General features: G+C 37.3%; 1 pseudogene across 1 annotated transcript; it reads left to right on the top strand.

Annotated features, from left to right (window-relative positions):
• Window positions 1-5,733: 5,733 nt before the first annotated feature.
• LOC308658275 (elongation factor 1-alpha 1-like) lies at window positions 5,734-7,335 on the top strand (annotated as a pseudogene). The gene is made up of 2 exons: window positions 5,734-6,573; window positions 6,752-7,335. The product of its transcript is annotated as an elongation factor 1-alpha 1-like (transcript).
• Window positions 7,336-9,729: the final 2,394 nt, after the last annotated feature.

Here is a 9,729-nt window from a genome sequence, read left to right as displayed (position 1 = left end):
AACAAGACATAACAATCATCAATTTGTATGCACCAAACAATGGAGCTGCAACGTTCATAAAACAAACTCTCCTCAAGTTCAAGAGTCAAATAGACCAGAACACAATAATTATGGGTGACTTCAACACACCGCTCTCACCATTAGACAGATCCTCTAGACAAAAGCTGAATAAAGAAACTATAGAACTCAACAGCACAATCAATAACCTAGACTTAACCGACATATATAGAATATATCAACCATCATCAAGTGGATACATATTCTTCTCAGCAGCACATGGATCCTACTCAAAGATAGACCATATATTATGCCATAAGGCAACTCTTAGTAAATATAAAGGGGTGGAGATAATACCATGCACCATATCTGATCATAATGGAATGAAATTGGAAATCAATGATAAAAGAAGGAAGGAAAAATCCTACATCACATGGAAAATGAACAATATGTTATTGAATGATCAATGGGTTATAGAAGACATAAAGGAGGAGATGAAAAAATTCTTAGAATCAAATGATAACACAGACAAAACATACCGGAATCTATGGGACACAATGAAAGCAGTTTTAAGAGGGAAATTCATTTCTTGGAGTTCTTACCTCAAAAAAAGAAAAAACCAACAAATAAATGAACTCATGCAACACCTCAAAAACCTAGAAAAGGAAGAGCAAAACAACAGCAAATGTAGTAGAAGACAAGAAATAATTAAAATTAGAGCAGAAATCAACGAAATTGAAACAAAAGAAACCATTGAAAAAATTGATAAAACTAAAAGTTGGTTCTTTGAAAAAATAAATAAGATAGACAAGCCCTTAGCCATGCTAATGAAAAGAAGAAGAGAGAGAACTCAAATTACTAACATACGGGATGAAAAAGGCAATATCACAACAGACACTACAGAAATACAGAAGATAATTAGAAAGTATTTTGAAACCCTATATTCCAATAAAATAGAAGATAATGAAGATATCGATAAATTTCTTAAGGCATATGATTTGCCCAGATTGAGACAGGAAGACACACACAATTAAACAGACCAATAACAAAAGAAGAAATAGAAGAAGCCATCAAAAGACTACCAACCAAGAAAAGCCCTGGACCGGATGGGTATACAGCGGAGTTCTACAAAACCTTCAAAGAAGAATTAATACCAATACTTTTCAAGCTATTTCAAGAAATAGAAAAAGAAGGAGCTCTTCCAAATACATTCTATGAGGACAACATCACTTTGATCCCAAAACCAGACAAAGATACTTCAAAGAAAGAAAACTACAGACCAATATCTCTAATGAACTTGGATGCAAAAATTCTCAATAAAATTCTGGCGAATCGAATACAAAAACATATCAGAAAACTTGTGCACCATGATCAAGTAGGATTCATTCCTGGGATGCAAGGATGGTTCAATATACGGAAATCAATAAATGCTATTCACCACATCAATAGACTTAAAGACAAGAACCACATGATCATCTCGATGGATGCAGAAAAAGCATTTGACAAAGTACAGCATCCCTTTATGTTCAAAACACTAGAAAAACTAGGGATAACAGGAACTTACCTCAACATTGTGAAAGCTATATATGGTAAACCTCAGGCTAGCATCATCCTAAACGGAGAAAAACTGAAGGCATTTCCTCTAAAATCTGGAACAAGACAGGGATGCCCTCTATCACCACTTCTATTCAATTTAGTTCTCGAAGTACTAGCCAGAGCAATTAGGCAGACAAAAGAAATTAAAGGCATAAAAATAGGAAAGAAGAAATTAAACTATCGCTATTTGCGGATGACATGATAATATACTTAACAGACCCAAAAGAGTCTACAAAGAAGCTGCTAGAGTTAATAAATGAATTCAGCAAAGTGGCAGGTTATAAAATCAACATGCATAAATCAAAGGCATTCCTGTATATCAGCAACAAAACCTCTGAAATGGAAACAAGGAAAACCACTCCATTCACAATATCCTCAAAGAAAATAAGATACTTGGGAATCAACCTAACAAAAGAGGTGAAAGATTTATACAATGAAAACTACAGAACCCTAAAGAGAGAGATAGAAGAAGATCTCAGAAGATGGAAAAATGTACCCTGTTCATGGATAGGCAGAACTAACATCATCAAAATGGCGATATTACCCAAAGTTCTCTATAGGTTTAATGCGATGCCAATCAAAATCCCAATGGCATTTCTTGTAGAAATAGACAAAGCAATCATGAAATTCATATGGAAAAACAAAAGACCCAGAATAGCAAAAGCAATTCTAAGCAGGAAGTGTGAATCTGGAGGTATAGCGATACCAGAGGTCAATCTGTACTACAAAGCAATAGTAACAAAAACAGCATGGTACTGGTACCAAAACAGGCGGGTGGACCAGTGGTATAGAATACAGGACACAGAGACTAATCCACAAAGTTACAACTATCTTATATTTGATAAAGGGGCTAAAAGCATGCAATGGAGGAAGGATAGCATCTTCAACAAATGGTGCTGGGAAAATTGGAAATCCATATGCAACAAAATGAAATTGAATCCCTTTCTCTCGCCATCCACAAAAATTAACTCCAAATGGATCAAGGAGCTAGATATCAAATCAGAGACACTGCGTCTGATAGAAGAAAAAGTTGGCTACGATCTACATATTGTGGGGTCGGGCTCCAAATTCCTTAATAGGACACCCATAGCCCAAGAGTTAACAACAAGAATAAACAAATGGGACTTACTTAAACTAAAAAGTTTTTTCTCAGCAAGAGAAACAATAAAAGAGATAAATAGAGAGCCTACATCCTGGGAACAAATTTTTACCCCCCACACCTCCGATAGAGCCCTAATATCCAGAATGTACAAAGAACTCAAAAAAATTAAACAATAAGATAACAAATAACCCAATTAACAAATGGGCCAAGGACCTGAACAGACACTTCTCAGAGGAGGACATACAATCAATCAACAAGTACATGAAAAAATGCTCACCATCTCTAGCAATCAGAGAAATGCAAATCAAAACCACCCTAAGATACCATCTCACTCCAGTAAGATTGGCAGCCATTATGAAGTCAAACAACAATAAGTGTTGGCAGGGATGTGGGGAAAAGGGTACACTTGTACACTGCTGGTGGGGCTGCAAAATGGTGAGGCCAATTTGGAAAGCAGTATGGAGATTCCTGGGAAAGCTGGGAATGGATCCACCATTTGACCCAGCTATCGCACTTCTCGGACTATTCCCTGAGGACCTTAAAAAAGCGCTCTATAGGGATACGGCTGCATCAATGATTATAGCGGCACAATTCACAATAGCTAGACTGTGGAACCAATCTAGATGCCCCTCAATAGATGAATGGATAAAAAAAATGTGGCATCTATACACAATGGAGTATTATGCAGCACTAAGAAATGACAAAATCATAGAATTTGCAGGGAAATGGATGGCATTAGAGCAGATTATGCTAAGCAAAGCTAGCCAAGCCCTAAAAAACAAATGCCAAATGTCTGCTTTGATATAAAGAGAACAACTAAGAACAGAACAGGAAGGAAGAACATGAGGAAAAGACTACAGTAAACAAAGACGAATGGGGGGAGAGAAACGGAGAGAGAAGGGAAAGCACATGGAAATAGTAGGAGACCTTCAATGATACATAGAATTATAAGAGGTTATGAGGGGCAAGGGGGAGGGGAAAAAAAGGGAGAGAATTGAACAACAGCAGGGGAGGTAGAGAGGGAAGATGGGAGGGGAGGGGAGCGGAGGGGGGATAGTAGGGGATAGGAAAGGTAGCAGAATACAACAGTCACTAATATGGCATTATGTAAAAATGTGAATATGTAACAGGTGTGATTCTGCAATCTGTATTTGGGGTGAAAATGGGAGTTCAAAACACAATTTGAGTCAAATGTATGAAAGATGATATATCATGAGCTATGTAATGCTTTAAATAATCAATAAAAAAAAGAAAAAAAAAGAAATGATAAACATTCAAAGCCAGTGTGGTGGCATATGCCTGTAATCCCAGCAAGACAGGAGAATTGCAAATTCTAGGACAGGTTCAGCAACTTAGCAATACCTGTCTCGAAATAAAAATTATGAAAGGACTGGGAATATATCTCAATGATAAAGTACCCCTGGCCAAAATACCTAGCACAAAGGGGCAGGGAGACAAAAGGAAAACTGTACTTTGAAATTTAAATTATGATCCTGGCTAGCAACATGTGACATACACTATCTCACCATGCTGGGCAGTGGCAGTAAGCAGTAGCTTCCAGTTAGTCATGTGATCACAAGGGTAAAAATCCCGTACCATAAGGTGCACTATATTGCTAAGCTATAACATATTGATAGGTTAGGTGGCTTTAATGCATTTTGACATGAAAATTTCAGATTACAATTAGCTTATCAGCACATGATGTCTATATATAATTCTGCTAACAACTCTTAATAATATTTTATATTTGTAATGTATAGATATAAAAACCTAATACTTTATAATGTTCAGTTGATATTTCTCTGAATATGTAAATACTATATACAAGATTATTTCACCTCTAAAATATGATATTTTCTTTCTTTTCTAAATTTTAGACTCACAACGATTTTTAAATCCTTATTCCATAGTTGGAGGCCTCCTGTTCAATATTGTATGAAATTGTTTATATGAAAATATTTTTACTCCTAATTCCAAGAGAAAAGCTGTCGATAAATCCTTGCAGTATATGTTTTTGGGTTTGGCTGTATTTTTCAAATCATATTAAGAATATTTCCTTTTTGTTTACTAGTTATTTTCTTAACTTCAAATGAGTACCCCAAAAATTTCAAATATTTTTCTATCAAGATGAAAACAAAAATTTTCATCTTTTTTCATTGTTAATGTGGTGAATAAAATGGATATTATTTTTAACATAATTCACTTTGCAAATGATACCTGATCAAATACCTATTGATTTCTCCAGTTTGTTTTGATAATGCTACTTTTAGTAAGATGTTTGCAATGATGATCATTAAAAATTGATCTATAATAATCCTCTATAGTAATATTTTTAGATTTTAAATTAAGGTTAGACTTGCTTCTGAAAGCATGGTCATGCACCCTATGATGTTTCATTCACTGATGGACAGTATATATGACAATAATCCCATAATATTATAATGGAACTGAGAAATTCCTACAACCTGGTAATGTCATTGCCATTTTCATGTCATAGGACAATGCATTAATAATGTGCTTTTAGTAATGCTGTTATAAAAATACCTACTGTACTTCCAGTCACATATAAGTATAGCACACACAAATGAAAAATATATAACACTTGATAATGATAAACTGATGCAACTTGTTTATATATTTTCTATACTTTTATTTTAGAGTATTATTTTACTTACAGAACATCTACTGTAAAAGAGTATGTCACGTTAAAGTGTCACCAGCCTTGTGTACCTCATGTTTATCAAAACTCTTGATTACATCAATAGGCCATGTTCAAGTCATTGACCTGTAAAATCTAGGATTGTGTAAGCATACTGTACAGTGTTCATACATTACAATGAAATCACCTAATAATGCATTTCTTATAATATGAACCCATTATTACACATGACTGTAGTTGGAATATATTCATTCTATGCTACAGAAGAATTTATGAAAATTGATGTAACATACATCTTAAATATTTGAAAGAGTTTTTTGTAGTGGGTTTGCCAGCAGAACACAAGTATCTTGAAAACCACTGCTAAATAATATCCAAAATGGAAAAGGAAAAGACTCACATCGGACACATAGATGAGGGTAAATTCTCCACTACTGGCCATTTGATCTACAAATATGGTGGACTGACAAAAGAACCACTGAAAACTTTAAGAAGGAAACTGCTGAGATGGGAAAAGGCTCCTTCATGTACGCCTGAGTCTTGGATAAACTGAAAGCTGAGTGTAAATGTGGTGTCTCCATTGACATCTTCCTGTGGAAATTTGAAACCAGCAATTATGTGACTATCATTGATACCCCAGGACAAAGAGATTTTATCCAAAACATGATTACAGAGCACATCTCAGGCTGTGCTGTTCTAATGTTTGCTACTGGTGTTGGTAAATTTGAAGCTGGTATCTCCAAGAAGAGAAGAAGCATGAGTATGCCCTTCTGGTTTACATATTGGGTGGGAAACAACTTACTGTTGGTGTTAATTAAAATGGTTTTCACTGAGCCACTCTATAGTCAGAAAAGATGTGAGGAAATCATTAAGGAAGTCAGCACCTAGGTTAACAAAATTGGCTATAGCCCTGACATAGTACATATGTGCCGATTTCTGGTTAGAATGGTGACATGATGGAGCCAAATGCTAATAAGCTTTGGTTTGAGGGAGGGAAAGTCACATGCAAAGATGGCAGTGCCAGTGGAACCACACTGCTTTAGATTGCATCCTGCCACCAACTTGTCCTACTGACAAGCCTTTGCGTTTACTCCTTCAGGATGTCTACAAGATTGGTGATTCTGGTACTGTCCCTTTGGGCCAAGTGGAGACTGGTGTTACCAAGCCTGTCATGGGGGTCACTTTTGTTCCAGTCAATATCACAATTGAAGTTAAGTCTGTTAAAATGTAGCATGAGGGCTTGGATGTGGCTCAAGCGGTAGCGCGCTCGCCTGGCATGCGTGCGGCCCGGGTTCGATCCTCAGCACCACATACAAAGATGTTGTGTCCGCCGAGAACTAAAAAATAAATATTAAAATTCTCTCTCTCTCTCTCTCTCCCTTTTAAAAAAAATGTAGCATGAAGCTCTGAGTGAAGCTCTTCCCTGAGACAGTGTCAGCTTCAATGTCAAGAACCTGTCTGTCAAAGATGTTCATTGAGGCAACGTTGCTGGCGACAGCAAAAATGACCCACCAATGGAAGCAACTGGTTTCACTGATCAAGTGATTATACTGAACCATCCAGGCCAAATCAGTGCTGGCTATGCCCCTGTACTGGATTGTCACACAGCTCACATTGCTTGCAAGTTTGCTGAGCTGAAAGAAAAGATAGATTACCATTCTGGTAAGAAGATGGAAAATGGTCCTAAAGTCTTGAAATCAGGTGATGCTGCCATTGTTGCTATGTTTGCAGGAAAGCCCATGTGTGTTGAGAGCTTCTTGGACTGTCGTCCTCTGGGTAATTTTGTTGTTCATGATATGACACATACAGAGAATTCTGTGGGTGTCATCAAAGCAGTGGAAAAGAAGGCTGGTAGAGCTGTCAAGGTCACCAAGTCTTCCCAGAAAGCTCAGAAGGCTATATAAATATCATTCCTAACACTAACCACCACAATCTGATAGAAGAACAGTCTCAGAACAGTTTATCTCAATTGGCCACTTAATTTTAATAGTAAAAAACTGGTTAATGATAATAATGAATCATAAAACCCTCAGAAGTAAAGGAGAATATTTTGCAAACCATTTATTTTTTTGTGTGTGTGTGGCAGTTTTAGGTTATTAGTTTTTAAAATCAGTACTTTTTAATGAAAACAACTTGACCAAAAATCTGCCACAGAATTTGAGATCCATTAAAACAAAAGTTTAATGAGAAAAAAAAATTGAAAGAATTCCCATTGCAATCATCTGGGTCAATATATGATCATTTTTTATAAACCTTTTGTGCAGTTAAAGATGCATTCTGTAGCATTTATTTTTTTATTTTTATTTATTTATTTTATTTTTTTTGCTTTTTGAGAGGGACACTTACTCTCTTGCCCAACCTAACCTCAAAATGCTAGACTCAGCCTCTCAAGTGGCAAGGAATAGAGATGTATACACCCATTATCAGTAATTTTTTAAAATGTATTTATTTATTTATTTATTTTGGCTGGGAAGCTAACCTAGGGTCTTGTGCACAGTAGGCATGAACTCTACAACTGAACTACAATTCCCAGGCATGTACATTTGCAAGTGCCATGTTCTTAGTATTTCAATTAGATCAATTTGGTTAAATGGATTTATAAGTCTTTTGTAGCTAGAGTAATATGTACTATGATTTTTTTCATTAAATATTGAGTTATAAATTATAGATATAGAATTGGATTCTTTAGTACACTGGTTTGCTATATTTTTCCAGCTTTATTGAGATATGTTGAATAAAATGTGTATGCATTTTATAAAGTTTAATGTGTACATATATAAACACTTGCAAAACTCCAACCATGATATGCATTTTAAACAAGTACTTTACCCTGTCAAATTTCCTCATGCTCCCTTGTGATCTCTGTTCCCTTTGAATCTCCCTGCTCCAACTCTGCAAGAAATCACCTACTTTCCATCACTACTTTTAGTTGCATTTACTGACATTTTATGTAAAACTAGACATATGATATCTATTTTTTAAATAAATATAATTTACAACTCACTGAGTTAAACATCCTTAAAATTAGACCATTCTTGATTCCACTTATTTGCTCTAATTCTCTTTTTTATTATGGTAGCTTAAATATATAGATTTTTTAATTTTACAGTTTTTAATTTAGGCAATTAATTTCGTATAGATCATTTCACCAAAATTCAAAGAACTTTCTCTAATATAGTTTATATATACATTATTTAAATGCTTGAAGAAATATTCTTAGGAAATTATTAAATATTCAGACCTACAGATCATATCACTTATGATTTTGAGAGTAAAAAGTCAAATTAAAATACAATATGAGAAAACTATGATTAATTATTTACCTTCAACTTAATGCTTTCAAACATTTTCTTCTCAATGAAAAATAGTTGTTTAAAACTTTTATTTGTTTAGAAACAAAGTCAAGAAGTTTTGAAGAAAAGTTGAGAGTATTTCCTTGAAAATTATATAAACAGAAGCACTGAGAGTATAAACTATGTCTTCTACTTCCAATGTGGCTTAGATCACAAATCTATTTCAGTTGAGAATATTATGCCTTTTATAACTGGAGACTTAGAAAACATCTTGCCAATCTTTCAATTAGAGGCAGAACAAGAATATTTATTCAAATTTTACACATGAAGATGATTTCACTGTCCTATGTATTCCCTCAAATTTTGATATCAAGATGGAATTGAGGAGAGCCGCCAACCGAGCCTGCAAGGTAGGCAGACCTGCGACCCACCAGCAGAACAGGCCCAGCGTCCTGATGAGGGGCAGAGCCGCCCCCTCCCCCGCGCCTGCAAGGTACACGGACCTGCGACCCACCAGCAGGTCAGGCCCAGCAACCCGCGGAGGGGCAGAGCCGCCCCACGCGCCTGCAAGGTAGGCGGTCCTGCGACCCACCAGCAGAACAGGCCCAGTGGCCTGCTGAGGGGCAGAGCCGCCCTCTTCCCCTGCGCCTGCAAGGTAGGCGGAACTGTTACCACCGACAGAACAGCCCCAGTGGCCTGCAGAGTGGCAGAGCCGCCCCCCACGCCTGAAGGTAGGCGGACCTGTGACCCACCGGCAGAACAGGCCCAGCAACCTGCAGAGTGGCAGAGCTGCCCCACACGCCTGCAAGGTAGGCGGTCCTGCGACCCACCAGCAGAACAGGCCCAGCAGCCTGCGGAGGGGCAGAGCTGCCCCCCCTCACCTGCAATGTAGGCGGAACTGCGACCACCAACAGAACAGGCCAGACCTGCAACTGACAGACAGAACAGGCCCAGTGACCCGCGGAGGGGCAGAGCCACCGCCCGCGCCTGCAAGGTAGGCAGACCTGCTACCGACCAGCAGAACAGGCCCAGCCGCCTGCCTGTGTCGTGGGCACATTGCCCCAATTGGAGGAGGAGCAGAG

The sequence above is a fragment of the Spermophilus citellus genome (assembly GCF_964194105.1).
Source record: "Spermophilus citellus genome assembly, chromosome: 10".
NCBI lineage: Eukaryota > Metazoa > Chordata > Mammalia > Rodentia > Sciuridae > Spermophilus > Spermophilus citellus.
The sequence above is the reverse complement of the archived record's forward strand: the minus strand, read 5'-3'. Positions and strand labels throughout refer to the sequence as shown.